Source organism: Sciurus carolinensis, chromosome 6, assembly GCF_902686445.1.
Source record: "Sciurus carolinensis chromosome 6, mSciCar1.2, whole genome shotgun sequence".
Lineage (NCBI taxonomy): Eukaryota > Metazoa > Chordata > Mammalia > Rodentia > Sciuridae > Sciurus > Sciurus carolinensis.
The window spans coordinates 11,648,238-11,675,786 of NC_062218.1; the positions used below are offsets into that span (position 1 = coordinate 11,648,238).

The 27,549-nt window shown below is 40.4% G+C and overlaps 1 pseudogene; it reads left to right on the top strand.

Moving 5' to 3' along the window:
* Positions 1 to 26,545, top strand: LOC124986965 (small kinetochore-associated protein-like; annotated as a pseudogene).
* Positions 26,546 to 27,549: the final 1,004 nt, after the last annotated feature.

Here is a 27,549-nt window from a genome sequence, read left to right on the forward strand (position 1 = left end):
ATGAGTAAAGAAGAGCCTCAGGAATCACCCACAGAAGTCCGGTAATAGCAAGGGGTTCCCGTAATTATTTGTGTGTGCTGTAAATTTTTTATTAGTCTGAGCTTTATCTCTTCATTTTATGTTTTAATTTTTTGATTTTTTTATTCATTCTAATACATGACAGTAGAATGCATTTATGCATTTTGATAAATCATACCTATCCTGTAAGTTTTGAGTTGGGGAATGGAGATTTTGGAGAATGGGAAAATCTAAATTTCTGCTTGGTCATTCACATTTGCTATGCCTATTAGACATTCAAATGAAAATGCTATGGAGGCAGACAAATGGATAAAGAGTCTGAATTCAACAAAGAGGTCAAGACCGGAGATAAAGATGTACAAATCATCAGCATACAGATGATATTTTAAAGTAATGAAAATTCTAAGTCAGATACACCAGCTTAAAATTTACATTATAATGAACACTATTATTTAATATATCTGATGTTCTACAGAAAAAGATTTGAACTGTACTTAGTAAAAAAAAAAAAAAAAAAAAAAAAAAACGTAAAATGACTAAAATTCCAAGGACATACTATTTAGGGACAAATAAATAAAATGATGTGTAAATTGCCAAAGACTCCACTTAGCTCTCAGGAGTGAAGAAGCTGAAATCCTGAAATCTCCCTAGGTTATGCCTCTCACCCAGACCATTCCTTGAGTTCCAGATCCTTCAAACAAACCACGGACTCATCCGTACTTAACATAATCTTCATCTGAGAAGACTTCCTTTGCCCTCTAAGCCTGGTTCAGTTCTTACATGTTTCCAAATTGCCAGTGGAATTACTTAGAGTAACTCCATCTAGTATGAGAAGAAAAACTTCAAACTGCCACACTTATTAAAACGACAGTGGTTGTCAAGGTTGGTGTCCTATGAAGCGGGAGGTGGGAAATCCCTGCTACATACAGTTATTTAGGTTTGAGACTGAGAAAGATCCCGCCATCGTTAATGTGTTTTCAAAGTTACTCGAGAACTATCAACTGTTACTAGAGACAGGAGACGGGGCAGAGAGAGTAGAGAAGGCATATCTGCTTCTTAGCCATGCTGGCCAAGAACAGTCACTTCCAAACATATTGCGTTGGTGAGAAGTAGCATATGGTCTTATCGGCATGCAGGAGTGGAAGATGTAGTATCAGGCCAAGAAACCTTTCCCAGCAACAACTTCATACTGTGGAAGAGAACAAAGATGTTGGTCGAGCTGAGAGTCAAACACATCTTGCAAACAGTCAGTCAGTGTGGGCTTTCTGAAGTCAAGGACAGTATCCTATTCTGCCGCATGATTGCTGTCACCAAGGAAGCACTGATAAATAGATCTAACCCACTTTGCTTTGGGTCTGACATAAGTGACCCCATCTTGGTATTGGCAGCTTTCACAATAGGAAGACAATAGGGAACGTCCAAAATGGATAAACAGAGAAATGGCAGCATGTGCAATTCCTTTAGAACAGAAATAAATACCAGGGTGAGAAAAGGACTATTTAGAAATGGTTCTTTGGAGTGAAATTTCGAATTTAGAAAGGTTAGAATAGGGCATAACTGTTGATTAAATCCTCTTCAGTACTGCCTGACTACTCACACGTCATCCACAAACTTTTTTAATTAAAAGAAGAGAAAGTCTAACAGATGAATTTTCTGTTTGTTATCAACCAAAACATACCTTTTCAAAAGTTCTACTAAATAGCTGATGAAATCGTTTTCATACACAGAACATGATCTGCTCTTCCTGAGTTTCTGAGTATTTGTGCCCCAGAAAATAGACTCTGCTGAGAACAAAAGCAGAACCTTTTCTACTACTCTAAATGGGGCCCCAGGCCTATGACATTCCACTTCTGATACAGATGGGCCTGTGTGTCATCTTTATTTTGATCCATGGTGACAGGGCTCTGCCCAGCACAGCATGACAGCAGCAGAAATATCAGCTATGTTCCCTGAAATCATCTTCTGCTGAATTGTCACTCGTACCCCCTGAGGAGTCAGTACAGTCCTCTCTACCCAGTGAATGAGCAGCAGTTCCAGAGCACCCTGAAATCCCCAGGTGGATGCCACCTGTATTTCTGCATTCCACAGAGTCACAGTCACAAAAGGGCTACCTGCGCCTTGCTCCCAGGAAGACCATGTTAGCTAAGGGATAAGAAGGTAACAGGAGCTCCGTGGCAAGTGAGCAGTTTCATTCATTCAAGTCTGAGTTTCTTTACCATGTGAAGAGGTGGAGGCAGGGGATCAGGGATACTCACATCTCTTTGGGATCTGTTTATGGTCTTTTAAAAAGGTCTGTCACCTGTTTACTGTCATCCCAATAGCCACTGGAGGAAGAAGTAACAATTTCTCAGACATAATTGGAGCGGAATGTCCTTTTACTCTTGCTCTAAATACCCTCTGAGAAAACAGATAGCTACCGTGGATATTAAAAATGAGTGGTTTGTCAGGTAGTCTCATTAGAGAGGAGCTCAGTCCCACCCTCCATCTCTTGGGAAAGAGAGATGGAAATCATCCTGGCTCTCAAACAAAGAAGGGAAAATGGCACTCTACCCATCTGCCTTGGCAGAGGATCGAAAAGCTGCCCTGAATATGGGAAAGAGCTCCTTTTGGCAGAAAAAAATCAAGGTATTGTAACATGCTTTATAGTCCAGATTTCTTCCTCTTTCTAACAAGTTGTAATCAAATCAAAAGAATTATTTTATGAAATAATTTAAGCCAGAAGCTTTGGAAGAAGATATCATTGATCAGACCCTTATCAAGAGAGAAACACTTGGCCATCATTGTTACCATTGTTCTACGCAAAGAAGTATTATTAACACTAATTCAGAGAAAGAAACAGAAGATCACGAGGACAACAAAATCGCCTTAGCTGGCACCATCTAAGAGCAACCAGGACAGGCAACAGTTGAGCCTGTGATGTATTCAGAAGGTGACTTTATTTTTCTCTCCCTCTGGTCCTTTCAAATGTGATTAGGTGGATGAAAGGCCGGCAGACTTGAGACCCTTTGGGCTGTTCTAAGGAGATTAAGCCTGATACCCCAAGGAACTTACATGACTGCGTTCCCAGCAAGAAGCCCAGAAAGGGAACCTCAGTCTTCTCTGTTCCAGATACCAGTTCACTTTCTCCCTGACCCATCTGCCCACCTCACAGGTTCCTCTAGGTTTCCTCCTGAGCACATGGAGCAAGATTGGAGGGGAAGGGCCCCAGCCTCCCCTCTGCTGATCCCTGCAGACTGCCTGCTCAGGCCTGGCAGATGGAAGCCACGCCATCTCTAGAGGGTGCCTGCATGGAGTCTCACAATCCCCCTGACCTAGGAGGTACAGTCTCGGAGTGTCCCCTCAGTCCTTCCCTTGGATATCTGTGGTCCACTCCATAGAAACCCTCTCTCCACTGAAGTCCCATCCCCCCATGAAGGAGGTTGTCTCAGGAAAGGTGTAAAATGACTTCAGATCAGCTCTTCGACACAGTTGGCCCATAGGAAATACCGTGCCGGACCCAGGGAAAGCCCTCTCGCGTCGCTACAGCCCCAGAGCACATGAGCAACCACACTAGCCAGGGCTCGGGATTTCTCAGGGATACCGTGCCCCAACCCTGAAGAGCCCCACGCTATCTAGAGGACTTCATAAACCCCAAAAAATCTCTTTCCTAGTTTGGGGAGAGGGAATGAGACTCACAGAACTCAACATGCTTTCTCAGGATGGCCTCCTCTCAAACCTCCCTTCATCCTCTTTGACGGATGTCACCTCTATCCTCCTTACAGGTGACGTGTTCAGGATTTTATGATACTGATTCCCATACACTTCCTGCAAAAATCTGCATCAGTCTCTAGAAATCCCCTTGTCTCTTGATGTCTCACTCAATAGTTAAAAGGTTCCTTCTGCCACGAGGGTGAAGGACTAATTCAAATCTGGACCTGAAGACCCTAAGCATGTCTTTTCCCTATAGGACCATGAAGAAGGAAACTGCTGCCCCTGATGGGACCTCAAGGAGTCCTTGTCACTCACACAAGCTCTGCCAGCACAGCACTTCAGAGATGGACAGATATTCCAGGTGTTTTGGATTTTTTTAAAGGCCTAAATAAAGTTGACATTTAAGTAATATGAGTTTCTGGAAGAACTAGGAGATTGATAATCTGCAGGGAAGCTTCTCATGACCATAAAACATTAAGACAACCAGATTCTTGGAATCAAATATGCAAAACAGGACTGGGGAGATAGCTCGGTTGGTAGAGTGCTTGCCTCCCAAGCAGAAGGCCCTGGGTTCAATCCCCAGCACCGCCAAAAAAAAAAAAAAAATTTATATAAATATATATGCAAAACATAGCCTCATCTAATAGGATCATCAACTGGCTCAGCAGGGGTTCAGCAATTCTGTTAGTGTTATTTCGTGGATTATCCTAGTTGCAATAGCCATTAGAAATCATCTGTAAGGGATTTTGACTTCCTGTGGGGAAGCCAAGGCCCACAGAAGTGGATAATTAGTCCAACTTGCTGGTGGTGGAACCAGAAAAAGCATTCAGGATGCAGGCTTCCTATTATGTGTCTTCATCTCTTGCACTTGACATTTTGAGTGTTTTTCCAGAAGTTTAGAGGAATTAAAAAAAAAAAAAAATCGAGGAATAGTGGATTTGTTTTGAGGAATTATATTCTCAGTGACGAGATTCATTGAAGTTTTAAAATATCACCTATATTTCCACTGAGTTTTGCATTATTAATAATATGCTGCTTTCTTAAGACCAGGTACAAATAAAGACTAAAGGCAAGACTTGTTAGATTTCATACTATATGAGATCTCTCCATTTTATGCAAAAACATTCCCAAATATGCATTTTGCTCTAAGGATGATTTCCCTAGGTGTACTGAAAAATGAAGCTGAATGATCCAAACCATCATTTATACTCAGCATGACACACCAATACTGCACCTTGTTTAGTTAAAAAATAATACTCTATTGCAGGTTTTATTTTTTAGGGTTTGTTTACTTATTTGTTTCCAGTCTCTCAAGTATTGGCCTAGTTAATAGTAACATTTTCTGATTAAACTACTTATTCTGATAGCTAGGCTAATGCATACAGGGGGGGTCAAGTATGCTTTTTAGATTATTTAGATCCCAATGTCATTTCCATTGCATGGACTGTAATGCCTTGCTTTGTAACTACTCCAAATTCATTTGATTTTTTATTTTTTTGATTGTTAAAGATGCCACACATAGAAGGTAATGGCTTCTATAGACACAGATAAATATCTCCATCCCTTAAATGAGAATAAGAAAGTAATAAAACTTTATTATTAGGGGAGAGTTTCTTTCCATGGATAAGATTTAAATGCACATACTCTACTTGGTATGTGTGAGATAACTTCACCTCTGCAGTCTTAGTTTTAAAAACCTACAACTCCAGCCTAGTTATGAGGAAAATATCAGAAAAACTCCAATAATGGGAATTATACCAAAAAAAAAAATCTGACTGATATTCCTTACCAATGTCAAGGTCATTAAAAACAAGGAAAGGCTGAGAAACTGTCACAGCAAGAGGAGTCCGAAGAGACACAAGTATGAGGGTGGCATTCTATCCTGGGTGGGATCCTGGAACAGAAGCACAGCTTTAGGTAAAGAAAGAGATCTGCATGCAGTGCATTAACTTATTGTGCATCAAAATTGATTTATTAACTTTATCAAATGTATTATAATAATGTAAAATGTTAAAAGGGGAACTGAATGTGGAATACATACAACTCTCTGTATTACTTTTGCAAGTTTTCTGACAGTCATCAAAAAGGTGATCAAAGAATAAAATTTATTTTTTAAAATATTTTCAATTTAACAACTGTGAGCTATCCAGTGAAAAAAATAAAAAAGAAAACCTAATCATCTAATTTATGATAAGAAAGAATGAAAGAAAAAAGGGTGAACTGAAAAGTTTACAGTATCCCCTCCAAAAAACATTTAGAGTAAATCTAAATCTACCAGTGATTAAAGTACATGCTTGTCTTTTAAACTCGCTCACTCAATCACAGAGTACTTTAGAAATTGTAGGGCACTTAAAATGGAAGTAGTAGATTCCATTGTCTCTGTCTGTTCCGAATGCTATAACCAATAACTCAGACTAGGTAATTTATAAATAATAGGAATTCTTCTGCTCACCTATGGGCCCTGCCTCCTAGTACTACTGCATTGGGCATTAAGTTTCAACATGAATTTTCAAGGGACACAATCTTTCAAACTGTTAGCACCTATGTACTGACATGTTGAGAAAGAAAAAATGTAATGTATTATGAAAACCACAAGTTGTAGATAATATGACACCATTTATATACAGTTCAGAAGAGCACAGAATACTTACATGATTGTCTCTAAGAAGATATGTACATAATGAAATATGAAAACATGCTTAGGATAAACAAAATGTTCATGGAGTTATTCCTTCAGGGAATAAAGAGGAGAGTGGGACTGGGAATTATATCAAACAGGCTTTATATTTATAAAATTTCATTTCTTTAAAATAATTTTGAAATGAAAAATAAGGCCCATATCACAAATTCGATTGTTTTAAGATTATTTCTGGATTAAACCAAACCAACCAAAACAGACTTGACCTATACTAATTAACCTTTGTTAACCTCTTCACCCTACTATTTTCTCATTATGCTACTGGATCTATGAAGGCATGGAAACTATAAAGTTTTTAACTTATAACCTAAAAGTTCATCAATCATTAATACGTGATTAAGTACAATTAAAGTCATACTTGACTTTGTAACATAATGTTCAATTAATTCACGACCTGGTCAAAAATAGACAATAAACCTATTGGGGAAGAGTTAGTCTCTGTTAAAACGAGGACATTCAGAACAGAGTTAAGTGGTTTCGATTTTCCCTGAAGATGTAACTGAATCTTTCCATTCATTCCCACGGGACAGGGAAGTACTATGTAATTAGTAGCTGTGTCCTTTCCCTTTGTTTTGTTTTGTTTTGTTTTAATACCAAGGCAGAGAAAGGGAGGGGCGAGAGAAGATTGAGTGAGAAGTGAAGACAGAAGGCAAGAGTAGGGAAATGAGAGGGGTAAGAATGCAAATAGCTAAGGAACTGGGCAGACACTTCACAGAAGATAGACAGGTGATCAACAAATATGTGAAAAAGTGCTCATCATCCCTAGCACTTAGAGAAATGCAAATTAAAACCACCCTAAGATTTCATCTAATTAGAATGGCTATTATCAAGAACACAAACAATAATAAGTGTTGGCGTGGATGTGGGGAAAAAGGCACACTCATGCTTTGCTGGTGGAGTTGCAAATTGGTGCACACACTCTGGAAAGCAGTATGGAGATTTCTCAGAAAACTTGGAATGGACCACCATTTGACCCAGCTATCCCACTCCTCAGTTTAAACCAAAGGACTTAAAATCAGCATATTACAGTGATGCAGCCACATCAATGTTCATAGCAGTTCAATTCACAATAGCTACATTGTGGAACCAACCAAGATGCCCTTCAATTGATGAATGGCTAAAGAAACTGTGGTATATATACATAATGGAATATTACTCAGCCATAAAGAAGAATAAAAGTATGGCATTTGCTGATAAATGGATGAAGTTGGAAAATATCATTGTAAGTGAAATAGGCCAAACCCAAAAAAACCAAAGACCGAATGTTTTCTTTGATAAGTGGATGACAATATATAATGGGGGGGGGTGGCAGGGGGAAAGAGAAGAATGAAGGAACTTTGGATGGTATAGAGGAAAATGGGGTGGGAGGTGGTGGGGTACGGAAAGATAGTAGACTGAGACAGACAGTATTACCCTATGTACATGTATGATTACATGAATGGTGTGAATCTACATCCTGCATGACCATAGAAATGAAAAGTTGTATCCCATTTCTGTACAATGAATCAAAATGCAGTCGGTAAAAATAAAATTTTAATTAAAAAATATAAATAGCACAGAAGAGCAGAGAGAAGCAAAGAGAGGAGGAGCTAGTGAAAGGAGGGGAGGCAGGCCAGAGGAGAGAAGAGAGAAGGGGAGAGGAGTGGAAAACAGGACTGGAGCAGAGAAGTCCTAACTTCAGAAAGAATAGCACAGAAGCACGCAATCCTTCATTACAAGAGATGCACAAGGATGAACAAGACCTAATGTTTCTTTTAATATAAGAATTAAAGATGTTGGCTTGGTGGGACTTGGGATAGAAAGGAATTGGAAATCTCTCTCTACAGGTACCATTTTATTTGATCAAAATTTGGACAAAATTTGACCAAGGCAGTAGTTCCAATGAATTTTTTAAAAATGTTTAGTTTCTTAGAACTGATTCTTCATGCATTAGTAAATTTTAAGGCATAACAGGGAAGTTCTGCAGTTTTTCATGTCATTTTCAGATTGCGGTGTCTTCTTATTTATCAACATCTCATAATTTCTTTATTCCTTTTCTGTGAGATTCTTGTTAAAAATACATTTTATAAATGGTAAGCCACAATAATGACATAAAATTGTAGGGGGAAAAAAAAACACACCAACTAGCAATTGACAGCATTTAATTGTCTTCCAATTTATATCATTTAAAAAAACGTAGGGCTGGGGTTGTGGCTCAGTGGTAGCGCACTCACCTAGCACGTGTGAGGCACTGGGTTTGATTCTCAGCACCACATAAAAACAATAAATGAAATAAATATATTGTGTCCACCTACAACTAAAAATAGTTTAAAGAATAAAAATTAAAAATAAAAATACCTCTACTAAGTTTGTCAAATACAACAGGTATAGTTGGCAAAATATTTTTAATTAAAATTTCTGTGTTTATTTTTGCTTACTATAAAAACAATGCACTGTAATTTCAGAATAACACAATTAACAAAAAGAAAATAAAAAGCACTGATAACCCCAGCTACTTACAGGCATCTACTAATATCCAGTAATGTTTTTACATTCCGATAATTGCTTCTAACAAAAAATAACTTACCATATCACCTGGAACGCTCAACATTTAAACTTAATGAATACCAGCAACAATTTATCAATTGAATTGATGAATTATCTTCTGACTTCCTCTTCAATGTGCAATTTCATGTTATTCCTGGAAGCACCCACCAGTTCTGATTTCTGTCCAAGAAGCCTGGCTTCCCAGTACATGTAGCTGGCAGAGGATTCAACCAGCTCCTGGCTAAGAGATGCCAGCTCATGGCTGCTGCCATAGCTGCTTTATCTCTAGGAAATTTTAAACTTCATTTAATTAGTTCTTTTCACCCTTTATGAATTTCAATGTAATTTCTAGTAGCTAAGACTCTCGGGGAAAAAACAAGAATCCCCAGGTTTGTTTTTGTACTAGAGATGAACAGGAAGCTTTCTACCATGGATCCAACAACCAGAAACAGTAAAAAATGCAGATAGGATTTGTACAGGAGCTGTCAACAGAGCCAAGAGCAGAAGCAAAGTAGAAGATGATAAGGTTGATCTGGAACTCATCCTAGGAATCTGCAATCTGTGCTTTGGATGCTGTGTGCTGACAGAAAACCCTGAATAATCTCCCACAAACACTAAATCCTAGAGGAGGGGGAACCTACAAACCCAAGTGAATTGCAAAAGTATCACTCCATATTGCTTGTGAACGCAGTAGTGCATTTTGGAAGACTAACCAAAAGGAACTGACCAAAAGAGAAATTTCTGATATTCAAGATCTAGATAAGCTATAGAGGTCCTAATTTCCATGGAAAATACCAATTATTTATTTGCAGGGTCATTCATTATGAATTCCTGTTATTTTCCAACACAAGATTAACTCTCACAAAGTTCTGCAAGTACTTACCTTCTGATCAGAAGAGTGGTTCCTGGTTTATGGTACAATTTTAGCCACAAAATGACAATCAGTAGAAACCTTCTAGATCTAAATTACAGTAATGCAGTATCTGCCAGTGATGACTATAGTATACTAGCCTAATGGCATAAATCATCCGATTCATCCACATTTTATTTCCAACCCTGGAATATAATCCCTTTAGGGCAAATAGGAATTCCTGTATCCCTGCACTATCCCTAGCAAAGCACTTATCAAAAGTGGATTAATTAATAAAAGGGTTGCCCACTGAATCTAAACTACATACTCTTTTACAAAGGTCAAGAGCTTGGCACATTTTTCAGCTCTTCAGGGTACAAGGAACTAAAATCTCCAAGATAAAACCATGCACTAACTTGGCTTGAAACATACTAATGAATCTTAAATCAGTGAAGTCATCTGATTTTTTTATTTCTCTTTCAAACCAGAGTTTAGAAAGCGATTGCAGAATTGAATAGACTTTTATTTATTTGCCTTTCACACTTTGGGGTGAAATGTGAATTTCCAGTGGTAAATTTTATTGATTTCTGTCAAGTTGGACAAAGATTTGTAGAGTTGGTCTATCCTTTCAGGAAGAAAGGAAAGCTGCCGTATCAAGTCATCTCCTTTGTCAGCCAGTTATCAGGGGAAAAAAATCACTCCACATTGACTTCTAGAAGTTATAAGATGTGGATCCCAGAATTCAAACCACGTGGATCGGGTCACTGGTGATCTACAACTTGTTGCAAAACCAGGAAATAAAAAGCAATTTCCAAGTAGTTTTGGATGCCTCGGTCTGTCCACTAAACAACCCAGGAAGTTGTTCCAGTTTCCAGAACACTGTCTGGCACCCCAGGTGGGTGTTTCCCAATCACTGAAGGGCTGCAGCAGGGCAGAAACTAAAAAGGAGAAGCCCATGTGGGACACACACCACCCTGCAGCACAGAGGACTGAGTGTGACTTTACAGCCCCAGGGCTTGGTCCTGTCTCTTTCTAAGAGTTGAAGAAGTGCAATTCAGAGAGGACAATTCAAAGATAATAAACAATTATACTGTGCTTATTATAATGCTTTGAGGATTTAATAAATGACATGAAAATGGAGATTACTCCAGGAAATGGTGTAAAACATTCTCAGTAGCCCTAACCAACCAGATGACCAGACAGAGCCAGATGGTGGTGTAAGGAATGACCCCTGGTGAGGGACCTGGTCAGGGCTGGAGTCAGTGACCACACCCTGAATGGAGAATTGACCTGGACCTGTGTTTGTAGAGCACAGAGGCAAAGAAAAATGTTCCCTCCCTCTCTGAAGGTTCAAGTCTGTTGAAATAAATTGGCAGTGGACTAACAGGAGAAAAGGGCTTACAAGTTCATTACGTGCACAAGAGAAGCACGGAGCGTGATCACCCATCCTCCCGACGAGGTACAGAAACACTCACACCTTCTTTTTGTAGAAAAGAGAGATGGGGATGTTGACCATCTTGAAAGGGAGGGGTCAGTGAATTTTAGGGAAGTTTAATAGGCCCCCCAAACACAATAGTTTGTAAATCATTCTCTTTGGAAACTGCATGGGATCAAAGAACTGACAGAAACTTGTGATGTATTCTATCCAGATGTGCTTTGACTCCTCAGCTCTCCTTCCTGGACATGGATTTAATCTTCCCTATTGATATTTCAGAAGGGGGCAAAGGCAAGTGTGTTCCTTCTAGAAGATATTCTGATAAAGGAGTTAGAGGGAGGGAAAGAGAGGACAGAGACAGAGAGAATCATACCCTGCGCTGGGGAGGATGGGGACAGAAGGGAATCAGAGAGCCTTTGGCTCCGAGGATGTTTCCGAGGCCTTCAGTTCCCTTTAGCTCAAGGTGCTTAACATGCCAAGCAGCAGCATCTGCGGTATCACTTTCTGAGTCCCAACACTCAAAGCTTTGAGGTTGGTTTCTGAAGGCACAGTATAAAGCAGCTGAATTTGTGGAAAGTTTTACATGGTGTGGCTGGGTCCTTAAATATTCAGTGAAAACACCTGTAGCCCCATTTCCCACCCAAAAGGGGAAAAAGTAAATCTGAAGGAGCGCTGGGGCCAGGGCACACATTTCTCTGAAAATGACATGGCAAGTTTAGCAAAGGAGCAAGTCAGAAGTCCTCAGAATAATGCTTCCCACCGTGGGTAACTCATCACGAGAATGCTACCCCTTGTTAATTTTTCCAGTTTTCTGTATCTGTTACAGCAGAAGTAAGGGACAAGAGGGGTAGATTCCTTGAAAACACCCTGGAAAAATGGAAGTAGACCAGACTGTCTCCTCAGAAGTCAAAAAGGGTGCTTCAGGCAGTCAGCACCCCAGCCGAGTTGAGAGCCCAGAATCCTCTAACTGTGGCAGAGAGTCAAAAAAGGATTGTGACTGTTACTGTAGTTTGCTGATTTTAAGTCCTTTGGGTATAAACCTAGGAGTGGGATAACTGGGTCAAAAGGTGGGTCCATTCCAATTTTTCTGAGGAATCTCCACACTGCTTTCCAGAGTGGCTGCACCAAAATTTGCAACTCCACCAGCAATGTAAAAGTGTGCCTTTCCCCCACATCCACGCCAACATCTATTATTGTTTGTGTTCTTGATAATAGCCATTCTAATTAGAGTAAGATGAAATCAGAGTTGTTTTAATTCACATTTCTCTCATTACTAAAGATGTTGAACACTTTTTTACATATTTATTAATCACCTGTATGTCTTCTTTTGTAAAGTGTCTGTCCAATTCCTTGGTCCATTTATTGCCTGGGTTCTTTGAATTTTTGGTGTAAAGTTTTGTGAGTTCTTTATAAATTTTGGAGATAAGTACTCTATCTGACATGTGTGTGGAAAAGATTTTCTTCCACTCTGTGGGCTCTCTACAGTAATGCAGCCACATCAATGTTTATAGCAGCTCAATTCACAATAGCTAGATTGTGGAACCAACCTACATGCCCTTCAGCATGCCCTTCTTCTTCCTCTCTCTCTCTCCTCCTCCTCCTCTTCCTCCCCCTCTTCCTCTTCCTCCTCCTCTTCCTCCCCTTCCTCCTTCTCCTTCTCCTCCTCCTCCTCCTCCTCTTCCCTCTCCTCTTCCTCCCTCCTCTCTTCCTCCTCTTCCTCCGCCCTCTCCCTCCTCCTGTTCCCTCCTCTTCCTCTCTGACATGACTGAGCAGCTTTCCTCCAGCACATCCTTCTACTGTGATGCTCTATCTCACCTCAGGCTCATAACAATAGTTACCTGACCATCCAATCAGGGACTGAACCTCTGAAATTGTGAGCCAAAATGACTTTTCCCCCCTAAGTTGTTCTAGTCAGGTATTTTGGTCACCACAATGAAAAGTTAACTAACTAACTAATTCAAGCTAAGACTGAATTTAACAAGTTTGACCTGAACTTGATTTTTGAGTTATTTCAATTCACCCAAATTATAGATTTAAAATATAACTATAAGTAAGTGTAAGTTAACTGTGTCAGATCCTTGGAAAAATATTAAATTACCTTCAACTCACCAGTTTTAAATTAGGAAATTTTCCTTGGAAATTCTTGTAAGTAAATATTATTCTTCAAGTATTCCACATAGTATTAAAAAATAAAGTATCATTCAAAAGTAGATATGACTATAGTCAAAGTTCTATGAAAATCTAAAGTAAACAATCAAAGAAATGTCAAAAATTCTTATTCATCCTTTCACCCACATTATACAAATAAATGTAGTGTAGTAGACAGGTTAAATTCCCCTGGTCTAAACAAATTGATTTCTTGTGAATCAATCAACACTTGTATATTTTCTAAATGGCTGGAATTCTCATCCTTAGGGGACCTGAAATGAAGTACCTATGTTCAAACTCTCTAAAACGAATTAGCAAATATGAACAACTGTTCCGAAAACAGTTAAGAAAACAAAAGAGACAGTGAATTCTCCAGGGTGGAAATCCATGTGTAAATTGTGTCGTTTTCCTTTGAAGGGTGGTCAGCATATCCGAAAAGGAAGAGGAACATCAGAACAGGGCATGCAGTGGGCCAGGCCCCGGGAATTTAATGAGGAATAAACACAGTCCCCACCCTTGACCACGCCACGTCACAGTGATGAAAGAATAAATAAATAAGTTCCTACATTAAAGAGAATCTTAGTCCATTTAAGCTCCTATAACAATACCACCATTAACTGCTTGGCTTATAAACCACAGAAACTTACTTCTCACAGTTCTAGAGGCTGTGAAGTCCAAGATCAAGGTGCTGGCAGATTTGGAGTCTGGCGAGGACCTGTTTCCTGGTTCTTGAATGGTGCCTCCTGGTTGTGACCTCAGGTGGGAGAAAGATCCAGAACTCTCCAAGGTCCTTTGTATGAAGGCACTAACTTCACTCATGAGGGCTTCACCCTCATAAGCCAATCTCTGAACCTCACCGGGGCCCCACCTCCTGATGGCACCGCACTGGCAGTTTGTTTCAGCACGCGACCTGAGGCGGGCGTGAAGCATGCAGACCGCAGCTGAGAACAGTCCATCTCATGTCACGGAAGCACGGGTGCCAGGTGCTGATCGCGTTGGAGAGGTCACAGATACTGGTCCATTTTCTAGTTAATGTGAGAGACCAACATATGGTTTGGTTTAAGGAGGAAAAATAATGCTTGGCTTTGCACATGCTGGATTTGAGGGAGACCATCCGGGGGGAGATGACATGTGGACAATGGAGGTTCACACCGGAAGTTCAGGAACTACCCCAATCTAGAGAAGGAGATAGGAGATTTGGGAGGATACAGATTATAGTCAAATTCATAGCATGAGGAATTCCAGGGGACACTTATCAGTGAAAGGGGTGTAGGTTGAGAGGAGGCAAGAAGCCCAGTTTGGGAATACACAATGACACAAATGTGTATGATGAAAAGTGAGAGACAGAAAACAAGAAAGCACAGTCAAAAATTAATTGGAAAAACAGCAGGGTGCAGTGGCCCATGCCTGTATACCAGTGGCTCAGGAGGCTGAGTCAGGAGGATCGCATGTTCAAAGCCAGCCTCAGCAACTTATCGAGGCCCTAAGCAAAAACTAAAATAATATGAAAAGGGCTGAGGATGTGGTTTGGTGGTTAAGTGCCCCTGGGATCAATCCCTGGCCAAAAAAAAAAATCTGGAAAAACAATGAGAATACTATCTCAAATGAAGGATTTTTTGAACTCCTCAAAAAGAAGGTGCTCAGTGGTTTTCCATGCTACTAACAGCATAGCCAAGTAAGATAGCCACAGAAAGCCACCATTGGAGCTGGCTGTTAACAGGACAAGCTGAGAGGACATTTCAAAGGAGAGATTGACAAATGCCAAATTGAAACGGGCTGAGGACCAGTGTGCAACATGGTCCTTGCTTCATTACAGTGGGCCTAAAAAAGCAAATAGCGGTAAAAGCAATTGCTGGGGACAGCCTGTTGAAGCTGTCCAGGGTCTGTGCCATCCCACAGGCCTGGTCCCACCTGCAGCTTGATGTTCTGTGGTGTCATTTGTTGAATTCAGTTTCAGAGTCTTCAGGGGCCATTCTGGCTAGCTGGGATTTAGAAACTTAGCTCCCTTCCACAGGCCTGCAGCAGGGAGAGTGGCTGAAGAACACCCGCAGGCACTCCCCCTGCCCTCAGCCTCCTCAGGGGGTTAGCTGCTGCTTCCTGCTCTTCCTGGCACTGCCCCGCAGCGCCCCCTCCAGAGGTTAGGAACTCTAACCACCACTGCATTCTGCCCCCAACTATTGCAGGGTGGTGAGGGGTCACAGACAAGACCAATGGGTAGCCGCAAGAGGAGGGGACAGATGTAGATCTTTGCTGAGCAGAGCAAAGGAGGTAGTAGCAACGTAAATACAGATCTTTATTCTTTGGCTTCATTCCGGTTGTTCAGTTTTATTGTCCTCTAGTCTCTCACGTCCCATGTACTAGCACAGAGTCAGGGACTTTGCTGTGGAGAGTGACGACTGAGAGACCTCTTACTCTGTGTGAGCTTGTTCTGGTACAGAAACTGTGCCAGGCACATATGTGTCTTCTGCTGTCAGACCCAGGTTCTGCTCTTGCGCTGAGGAACTATGCTTTCAAGGCGCTGGGTCAGCTGATTTCACAGGTGTTCAACCAGCGTGAAGAAGTCTAAAGTGGCAAACGTCTGGCGGGCAGGAGGAGAGAGGCCCGATGTTGTGGGGGTTCAGCGTACCTACCCCTCTCTTGGGGATCTCCATGCAGCACAGGCAGCAGTGCCAAGCCCTCCAGTTCCCAGGCCCTGAGGGAGGCCCTGTCCCTGGGTCCCGACTGCACCATCAACACTGCTGCTCCCGTGATCTCTTCGGTACCGTGGGTGAGAGACCTCCCTGCTGCTGCTCTTCTCCTGGCTGCATCAACCACCCCCATTTGGCTTCTGGGATTTTCCACTCCCAAGGACAAATTTCCAGAACAAAACAAGACCTTTTGTGGAAAGACCTAGCGTGGTTTCTTTTTTGATTGGACTATAACAGAGAAACCATCATCATGCAATCTAGAAGGCATTTTAGCAAAGACAGGGAGAAAGTATCATGAATGAGACTCCTCTACCAAACCCTCAATCAAAAGTGACAGAGCTTTAATCAAAACATTAAAAAGCAGGAAAAGGATACCAGGGCGAACAATGCACACTGTTGAAGTTAGGGCTGTCACACAGTGTGTACCGGGGACTGAAGGGGGCAAAATGGTTTAGAGAAAAAGGAAGCATATTGGTGGTGGAGACACGTTACACAGGGAAGAAATACGAAGATGAGACGCATAGAATTACATGCATCAAAAGTCAGAAGAAGAAGGGTGGTAGCTGCTTGGTGAAAGAGGTTTCCGAGATCCGTGCAGGAGGGAATTCAGGGCTCCAGGGAAGGGAGAGAGAAGAGAAGGAGACAAGGCTGCCAGCAGATGCAGGGGTTTTAAATCTAAGGAAACAAGACACTAAATACCAAAGTCTCTGTTAGTGTGATTGGACAAAAAAGGGCTAAGAACCTCAGTGCTACGTTCTCCATAGCAGGTGTACCGAGGGTGATGCATCCCAGTTACTTATGATATCTCAAAAGTACAACTACTTAGAACTAATGAAAAATGAATAAAAAAGAAGTAATTGCTATTAAAGATCTTGTACCTCAAAAACCTCAAAACCTCTCCTATGCATTTCCTAACATAGAGATTTATTCTTGTTTTTAACACAATATAAAGTGCTGTCATTTTAAAAATGTAATGTAATGAAAATTTAAACAGATTCCTAGGCTTCCCACTCTGGAGTTACTGAAACAGAGTCTCTGGTGGATGAGACTTGAAATCTAATTTCTGTAGAGCTCCCCACTCAGAACTTGAGAACCCGGCTGCACCTGCAAACCATCATGGGGTAGTTCAGTGCTGACATAGCTGAATGATCTGGTATCCATCCAGAGGCAGAGGCACAGGAGAAAGGGGGAAATTTGCCTCGGGTTTAAGAGCCCAAGAAGAAACCTTTCACCGCACATACTTTTGGGTGCTGTGGACATGGCAATGGGGAGGTGCTTCCAACAGGCCTGGGGAAGCCTTCTGTTTGAGGACCATTTGGGGAGGATGATCATCTCGGGAGGATACTGTCTCATCCCGGACCAGAATGAGATTCTCATTTCTATGCACGCTTTATTGTTTGGAATATAAGTGTACATCTGAATCTCCCCTGATGCCTTTTTTCTGCCTTTGTGGTTCAGTCCTGAAATAATTTTAACCAACTGTATTTGCTATAGCAGTTTCTCTTAATTCTCAGTCGGAAGGTTCTGGAACATTAAACAAAACAAAACAAAAAAAGTCTTTTTTAAAAATATTATTTTATAGAGCTATTTGCTGCAGTTATTTTATACACAGCATGATGATTACTTCTCCAGGCTTTTTTCTTGTCTTTTTTTTTTTTTTCCTTAGAGATAACTAGATAAGAAATTTTTAGGAGACAGTCATAGACACCCATTACTAAATGCCTAGCATATTTGGGGAAGCTTCAAGACCATTTGTAACACCACTGAAGACATTTTCAATAACTGGCACAATTTTGAAATGGAAATTGCTCTTGGTGTTGAATTTTAAAAGCAATTTTGTTTGGAAATATTAGCACAGCCTGCAAAGAAACATCAGATCGTACAGCTGAGGGGATGAACAGACTTTGAAGCTTTAGCAATTGACTGGAGAGCCCTCATTTTCCTTTTTCTTGTTTCCCTTTCTTCCTCCTTCTCCTCCTTCCTTTCCTCCTTCCAGTCAACATGGAGGGTGCAATCCTGAGCAAAACAATGGTATTCTCTGCCCTCCCGGAGCTACAATTCAATAGCTAATGGATAATCACATATTAAATAATTACACAAATAACTGTGACATTTTAAAGGAGATAAAAATGTGAGAACATCTGCAAGGATTCTGAGAGAGGGTCAAATGACAGGCTCCAATGCCTTTCGAACATCTAAAGAGAAACGTCAGCTAGGTGATTGGCTTTAAATAGGATTAAAGTAAAAAGTTGGGTTGTTGCACACTGTTGGTGAGAAGGTAAATTAGTGCCACCATTCTGGAAAATAGTATGAAGTTCCCTCAACAGAATTAAAGATAAAACTACCACATGATTCAGCACACACTACTCGGTGTTCACCCAGTCAGATGTCTGCACTCTCGTGATTACAAGTACTGTTCACGATTGCTGAGACAGGGAGTCAGTCTAAATGTCCATCAACTATGAATGATAAAATGTGGCATGTATGCATAATTAAGTATTAGTGATCCTTAAAAAAGAAAGATACCCTTTCATTCACAACAACATAGATGAACCTACAGAATATTTATTATGTGAAATAAGCAAAACACAGAAGATAAGTACTGTGTAATCTCACTTATCTGTGGAATCTTACAAAAGTCGATTTTATAGAGGTTGAGAGTGGTCACAGGAGGCTGGAGTGGTTGGAGAGAGGGGGTTTGGGGACACTTTGGTCAAAGGATACAAATTTTTTATTAGACAGGAGGAATAAGTTCAAGAGATGTGTTGTACAACATGGTGACTACAGTTAGTAACAATGTGTTGTATTCTTAAAAACTGCTAAGAAAGTAGATTTTAACTGGTTTCACCATGCACAAAAAAGATATGTGACCCCAGCACCCAAAAAAAAAAAAAAAAAGAAAAAGATATGTGAGGTGATGCATAGGTTATTTACCTCAATTTAGCCATTCCGCAATGTGTAAATGTTTCAGAACATAATACTCTACATGACAAATATACACAAGTTCTGGCAATAAGTAATTTTTAAAACACAAGTTGTGGCTAATGATTGTGGTCAGCATGTCAATTATAACAAAACTACTGTGATTGATAGTTGGTTTTCTTATACTGTGATTTGAGAGTGCCTAGGTGGAATTCATTTTTTCAAGTAACCATTACTAACTAAACCTGGGGCTCTGTGGTAGGTCTTTACTGACCTGGGAGTTAGTCTAATTGAATAGGCAAGATGGATGTTCTTGGAAAACCCTAGATAACTCAGAGGAAGCAGGGACTGATGCAATGTCTAAAGGAGAAGATCAAGGCTCCATTCACAGGGTTAGAAAAAGGAAAGGGCGGAAGGGAGAGAAAAAAGTTCACCTCAAAGTAAATATCAGCATAGAGAGAAAAAAGAATCTGGAGTGAATAACATAGTAGGAGCTAAGCCATTCAAGTTAGGGAATTGGTAAAGATATTGCTTAGATTCAACATGTAGGAGGGGTTCTTGCATGTATGTAGGTAGGTATCTATACATATGGCATATACCTTGTCTATGCACACATAAATGTATGTAATACAAACATATTACTTGTTAATCGGTATATAAAACAGAAAATACTACAAAATTTTGCCAAACCATTCATAAATTGAGAATAAGTAAGAAGTTGAGTCAAACTTTAGAGAATTGAGAATTAAGAATTTAAATAAAACTGGGTAAGTCACTATACAAACACCCTACTCTCTACTTACACCCCTACCAAGCAGTGTTATTATATTTTAAAAAAATATTCTTTACTCTTAGAAGTTGTGCCTAGCCTATGACCCAAGTTAGTTTCAATGCTTTATAGAAAGGTTGGTAACAGATCAAATTTTCTAAATCATGGTAATTAATCTAAAATTAACCCTAAAAATGAGTAACTCTCATTGCTCTGTATATACCTGAATTGAAATGAAGGGGAAAAAATCTGTGTGAGTAGAATATATAACTGACATTAGTTTAGCAGCTAAGTGTGAAGAACAAATACCAGAAGTGTACCTGTCTGTATTGGATGCCCTGGTTGTTATAGCTAAGATGGACTATTAGGGAAAGTCTTGATTTCATAGGCAAAAAATAAAAATGCACTCACTTTTTTGCTAGCATATATTAATATTAGCTCTTTAGTCATGTGCATCCCCCACCTCAGGCTATAACAAGTCAAATTATCATAGAGGTAAACACAGTAAAAAGTGTTTCTTAAACAAATGATTCCTGAAAATGCTTTTAGTCTTAAACACAATTCCTTAATTTGTCATTGTTCTTTATTGCATTAATCAGTCCCTTTCCCTTTATTTCACCATAATAACAACCTTCCAAAAAGGAATGTGGAAAAAACAATTGTAGAAGCATCATACCCTCTCTGAGCATGGCTCTTCTCCAAAAAACAAGGCAGCAGGGCTTGGTGGGAGCAGAATGCACCCACAAGCAGCTCACAATGAGCAATTCCCTTGGCCCTCACCATCGGGAGTGGCCAACCTCTGCAGCAGGTGAGGAGATGGAGGGTGGGATGCTGTCCACAGTCACATGGCCAAGCAGCTAGTATGGACAAAAGGAGGGTGCAAACCCAGGCACGATGCACCACCATCTGTACCTCCAAACACCATATGCCTGCCTCCCAGGATCCTTCTGCAGACCAAGCAAGACAAACTATGTGAAGCACTTAAACCTTTTCAAGGAGTCATACAAGGTAACTTAACATCTTCATTCGAAGGTCCCAGGATTAAACAAATCATCCTAGGTTAATTTTAGTAATGACTTCTTACCCCAAGACCTTCAATAAAAAATTTTCTAATTTGGCATGTCAGATAATTGACAGAGAAAACAAAACACAGCTTTGCATGTTTCATAGTACTGTAAGATCGTATTGTTGACTTGATGTCGCACCGTGAGTAAGTCAAGCCTTGAGAGTGAGATTCTTGACAGCTCAGCTTACTGATTAGGTTCTGTATGGAGACAATGACCTGTTTTTTTAGTGTTGTCATATAAGCTCAGATTATAAAATTTTTATGTAAACTCACTTCATAAAGAGAGTTCAATGAGTTTAAGCAGCAAGAACTTTATGGGGAAAGCTGTGGAGTGCCTAATGGTATAAAATCAAAAGCCATTCCATGTGATAGGACAATACTGAAAAGGATCGGACAGGTGCACAGTCCTAAATCCTCTCCAGGGGGACGCTTGACTAAGAGCTTTCCCTCCTCCCACGGGTGATGCTGATAATTATAAACGTCTAAGAAGCCAAAGAGCTCCCTTCTGACACACTCACTGTTTTAAAGGGATATGACATATAACAATTGTTTCAAGAGCTAAGTAATATTCTAGTATTTATTGTATTTAAGGATAAAGTGAAAATTATTTAAAAGTGGATTAAGCGCCAACTGTGAGTCAGGTAGTACACCAAGAGTTTTGTGTATATTATAATCAGAGAGAATACTGTTAGCTTTATAGACAGGATATTGATGTTGAACCAAGGGATGAGGAGGATTATTAGCAATCCAGATTAAAGCTTACTAGGGTATTTGATGAATATTAGGGTAATTCCTGGGAACTAAGAATGCTCCTATTAGGCTTCTTCCCTTCAGGCTAATGAACATTAATAGAATGAAAATTAAAGACACTTACTAGTAAGTGAATCACTGCCTGCCACACTCCCAAAGCAAAATTCCTAGGGAAGCTGGACAGGAGCTTAGAGCTTATGATGGAAAATTAATAGAACTTGAATTCTCCCTCAGTTTCTGGATTTCCACTGTGGGTTCATGGTGGATACAACGAAGCACACTGGGAGAATAGAGGAAAGAATTGTTCACTTATGCAGGGAACCCGACTCAGTTACTCATATAAAAGATTACCAGCCAGAGATGCAGAGTAAGTCACACCTGCATAAAATGCCATAGGGTAAAAATCATAGAATACAAATGTGAGATAACAGGAAAAAATGCACCATTGTCATGATATCCTTGGTTATATGTTGCTATTTGTGACTATACATTGGTGGTAGGATTCTGGTCTTTTTTTTTTTTTTTTTTTTTCATTGTGATTAATGTATTTCCTAATGAAAGTTGTGCCGATTTTAATTGAGAAAATATTGATATGATTAAAAGTCAATGAAAAATTTAGAAGTCTCTTAACAGTTTATGTTTGTCTTATCTGAATATGCTATTCAGATAATTTAACGCCTACACCAGACATTTAATTGGTATAATACGAAGTGATTGTACAATTTAATTATAATTATTCTTTACACCCTGATTATGTTCAGAGAATACAAGTCCCACTTATTCCAACTTAAGGAGACAAGGATGTCTTCCTTATACAGGTTCCAATGAATTCTTATAGATTTTGCATTAGTCATCATTAATTGAGTAACTGATGCTCATCATCACAGGGAATCCAGTGTGCATATGCTAGATGTAATCTGAGATATTTTGCAAGTGTCTCACAAAAACTCATAATAATAATCCCATTGGTATATGCCAGCATTATCCCATTTCACAGGTGAGAAATCTGAATAGGAGAGAGGTTAAGTATCTTTCTCTTTTAGATCACACATTTAAAAACCACAGGAACCAAGCTTTGATTCCAGAAGACAGACTCTGGAGCTTGAGTTCTCAACCCCCAACCTCTGAAGTACATGAACAAAAGGGGGGTTTGAAATCAGGAGAGTTAATGTGACAACCATGCATTTGGAACCAAGCAAGACTGAGGAGCATTTCTCCTCCACTACACGCTGGAGTTCACATTGGTGGTTAATATGTCTTTCCTGGCATGAGTACCTGAAAACGTGCAGCCCAGACCTTATCCTAGAGGTTTCTGCTGGATCATTTTTATGCATCTAGCCAAATGACACATGGGTTAAAGAATGACTTGAATCCTGGGACATAAACATTTTGTATGGTATAGGAGAACTTGGAATGGGAAGTCGAAATCTACTTTCAGTTGAGAATTGAAGTGGAATTCATGGTCAGAGAACACATGGGATTTCTAGGGTTGTCTTACAACCCAAGTTTTACCTTGTCCTTCTATATCTACTTCTCCAACTTGGATGCCAGTTTCAGTCATCTCCATGACCTGCTCAACCATGACCACCTCATGTCCACGTTACCAAACCTAGGAAAAGTTGACCATCTGTTTTCATTTCTACTATATTTTTTCTATAAGAAAAAAAAATAATAAAGCAGTGGCAGTTGGCTTGATTATAAATTCTCATTATTACTTTGACTGGGACTTCTACATCAATCAGCAGCAATTCTCATTCAGTTTTGCACCTTCCCCCTTTCCCACGGTGGCTGATATCAAAAGACTATTTCCCCTCACTCCATTCCCCCATCTCCACTCCTTCCCTCATGGTGGGCAGATCGCCTGCATCCTGTTCCTCTGAGAAGACTGAGATGTTGGATTCGAGTCTCCTCCATTTCCATCCTTGCCATCACCAACTCTCTGTTCTCCCATCTTTGGGTATTCTTGTTCCCACTCAAGAAAAGCACACCCTTCCCCTTCATTTCCACAATTCTCTCTCAGTAAGTTCTTTGTCTTTCCTCTTCCTGTACTTCCTAGGTTTGTTCTTTATCCTTTTGCTCTTGGAAGTAAGAATTATCTGACTTTTCTACTTAGGTTTTAAAACTTGGACACAATTTTCTACTCCTTATTTTCTACATAGCTGGTGAAGTCGGTTCTTTCACTGCTATGACTAAAAGACCAGACCAGAACAACTGTAGAGGAGGAAGAGCTTTTTTGGGAGCTCACAGTTTCAGAGGTCTCAATCCATAGAAGGCTGGCTCTAATCCTTGGGGCTCAAGGTGAGGCAGAACATCATGGTGTTAGAGTGTGGCAGAGGGCAGCCGCTCACGTGATGACCAGGAAGCAGAGAGAGAGAGAGAGAGAGATCTCCACTTGCCTGATACAAAGATAACACTCCAAATTCATGTCCCCAGTGACCCACCTCCTTTCTCTAGTCACCTGCCTTCAGTTACCACTCAGTTAATCCCATCAGGTCATTAATTCACTGATTAGGTTAAGGCTCTCATAACTCGATTATTTCTTCTCTGAACCTTCTTGCATTGTCTCACATGTGAGCTATTGGGAGATACCTCACATCCAAACCATAACAATGGTTTTCAGCTTTCCAGATTTTGAAATCTAAACCTTGGTAATTTTCCTCTGTACCTCCTTTGGTCAACCAATTCCCAATCACAATTCATTCACTTAACAAATATAACTGACCCCCATTCTAGTAAATAAAAATCTATAAAAATAATTGTCTCATGGAGTTTCTGGTCCTATGGGGAAAACAGACAATAAAATGCATGAAAGAGTTAAAAATTCTATATGTTAGACCATTCAAGCCAAAATTAAATTGGGAAGGCAGACACAGATGTCAGGGTACAGAACTTTGTAGTGTCAGAGAGGGTAACAGTGTTCCAGGTAAGGTCAAGGCAATTGAGCTTCCCTTAGAAGGTCTTCTCAGAAACTGTGCCTGAAATGTAGCTTTTCATACATCCTTGGTCATTTCTACCTTATAACAGGAACCTTATAACAGGGGTTCCAAAGCAGCATTGAATTTTAGCCAAATACATGGCCACCTCCTCAGATCCTGAGCTAATTTGTGGGGGTTGGGTGTGTGGAAATTGGGTGAGCAACTAACTGCCTTAGATGATTAAAAAAAATTATAAATGTAAACCAAAAAGTGAAGAAGTTGAATAGAAGTGAAATTCTTAATTTAGGGCTCACTTTACCCACAAAATAAATTATTACAAGAAAAATGCTATTAAAATGAATCAATTTTTGAAACAACTTCAATGAGTGTTTCATCATCAGGTGAATTTTTTCAAAACCTTGTAAAACTCTTTTGCTTGTAATATAAGACTCCAGCAAAAATGTGACTCCCCAGAGAGGCACGAGTCTACTCTATACTTAGGGCAGGGGAAAATATTTCAACTATGGCGAGTGGTTCCACAAAACAAATAACAAATTGATATCCTCCGAAATACTACTGCCCGCAAATCCTCAGGGAAGATCATCAGTCTGAGCCTCACTTTAGCAACTATAAACGGTCTTCACATACGTGTGTGGCAATTCCATACAGAGATCAAGAGAGAAAAGCAATAGATATAAACTATATATCTATATAACCTATAGAAGCATTTATAAATATGAACTATAAAAAGATATAAACTAAGCTCTCATAAAATAAAAATGTGAAGGCAATATCAAGAGAAAATCATATAATCATAGAGTATCTTCTCTGGCATGTTAAAGGAGAAGAGGGAGAAAAGACATATGCACAATTTTAAATTCTTCTCCAAGGAGAAATGTCATTGTTTCTAACCTCCTATTTCCAAATTCCTGTCTTCGGGTCACACAATCATTGAGGCCTTTGGCATTACCATTTCTTCCCCACCCCCCTTTTTATTTTATTTTTACAGACTGCAGTTTGATTCATTGTACACGACTGGGGTACAACTTTTCATTTCCGTGGTTGTGCACGATGTAGATTTGCACCATTCATGTGATCCTACAACGTACATAGTGGCAGTCCCATTTCTAGGAATGATTTACTCTGAATACATTCCCGCACCTGCAAGGCGTTTTTTGTTTTGTGTTTTGTTTTGTTTTGTTCTGTTACCAAATCATATACCCTTCTTCTTTCATCATCTTGATTTTTTGAAACCAAGGCGGCAGACAGGACCCCATGCGCGGCGGTTGCTACCGAGCCTCTCCTGAACGGCAGCAACGAGGACTGCGAGCAGGAGCAGCGGGCTTCTGAGGCCCAGCCTCGCTGCCTCCTTACAATGACCAGCGTGGTCAAGACAGGGTACAGCGTGCAGCCCCACTCTGTGTCCAGCGGCCACCTGCCGGCAGATACACACACTAGAGCCTCTCCTAGGAGTCTGTTCCCTGTGAAGTCAAAGAAGCTGACATCTCCAGACGGCTCCACTCAGGAGGTTCAGACAACGATATTACAAAAATCACCAAACCAAAAGGAGAGAATGGGCGGATGAAGGCTGGGGACCACCATCAAGAGGAGCATCAGAAAGAGCTGCAAACCTTTGAGTGAGCAAACATCAGGATAAAAACCAGCTCTTGGGGCTGTCACCAAGCAGCTGCAGCAGCAGTTGACGGAAACTCGGGGATGGCAGAAGGACCTGACTCAGAGGGTGGCTGCTGGAGAAGTTTCAGGACAATTTTTGGCAATTTTGGAGGGCAAGGGCCTCAATCCAGGCAGTGAGACCCTGGCAGCACAGCAGGAACGACTGTGGATCACGCTGACTCTATGTTGCTGTTAGAAACTTTGCAAGATGAATTGAAACTTTTTAATGAAACAGCTAAGAAACAGATGGAGGAGATACAGGCCTTAAAGGTAAAATTCCGGATGAAAGAAGAAGAAAAGGTTCGATTCCTAGGACAGCAAACCTTATGTCATGGTCAAGTCAATGATTTTAACAACGGCCCTGGTAAAAGCGGAGCAGCTACCAGCTATGCAATAAAAGACACATGGCCAGATGGCTCCCTGTCGGGGATAAAACTCAGAGGAAGTCACTTAAGACCTCTTCTTGGCCGTGATCTTCTACGACTGACCGTCCCCAAAGTGAAAACAGTTTCTGCAGTAGGATGCAGGGCAGTTTATGCTGGAAGGGAGTGAACAGCCTTCCCCACCTTCGGATGGGTCAGCTCTCCTGAGCATCACACGTAGACAATGGAGGCCTGCAAAGCGGACCTGGGAGCTTGGCTCAGCCTCGTAGGTAACAAAGCAGCACACCAGTAGAATCGGGAGACTGAGTGGCCACAGCCAGAGACTCTAGAAGGTCACGTTCAGGTTTGCAGGAAGAACCCTCATTTAGAGTAGAGCACAGGAGCTCCCGAGACATCACTGAGGAGCCATGCTGTCCCCTTCTAACTCGGAACCCCCACCGTCTCATCCTGGTTGGGCTTTTATACATCGTTGTGAATTTATGAACTTGAAGTTTCTTCAAGTTTTGGGGTGAAGATATAGATAGTAATAACACCTACCTGAAAAAGTATATCCTGGAGCTTTTCATCTAAATCACATCTGTTTTTTTTTAAGTACTACTTTCAAAATAAACATTTCTATAATTTTTTTTTAAAAAAGAAGCTTCGTCTCTATCTTCAGGAAGCTGTAGCACAGAGTCACTCTCTGTGGGAGCCAAGTGAACATTAATTGATGATGAATGGAGGATACTTTACCATCTGCTCAGCACTAATTCAATATATACTGTTGTTACTTAATTGGATTATTTTTAGTCTTGTAATTTCAGCTGGGCAAATACTGGATTCACTGGACCTGTAAATTCCTGGCAAATCATAACTCCCATTTTGAATTCCTTGTCTGGAGGGTTGACTACTTATTGAAAGATAAGCATATCCAAATAGCCATGCAAGTCCTTTTCTAACATTTGGTCTTCTTAAAGTGATATGGCATGTTTCAGTGTAGTAATGCAAGTCAGGGATAACAAATGAAAGTCTGGAGGAT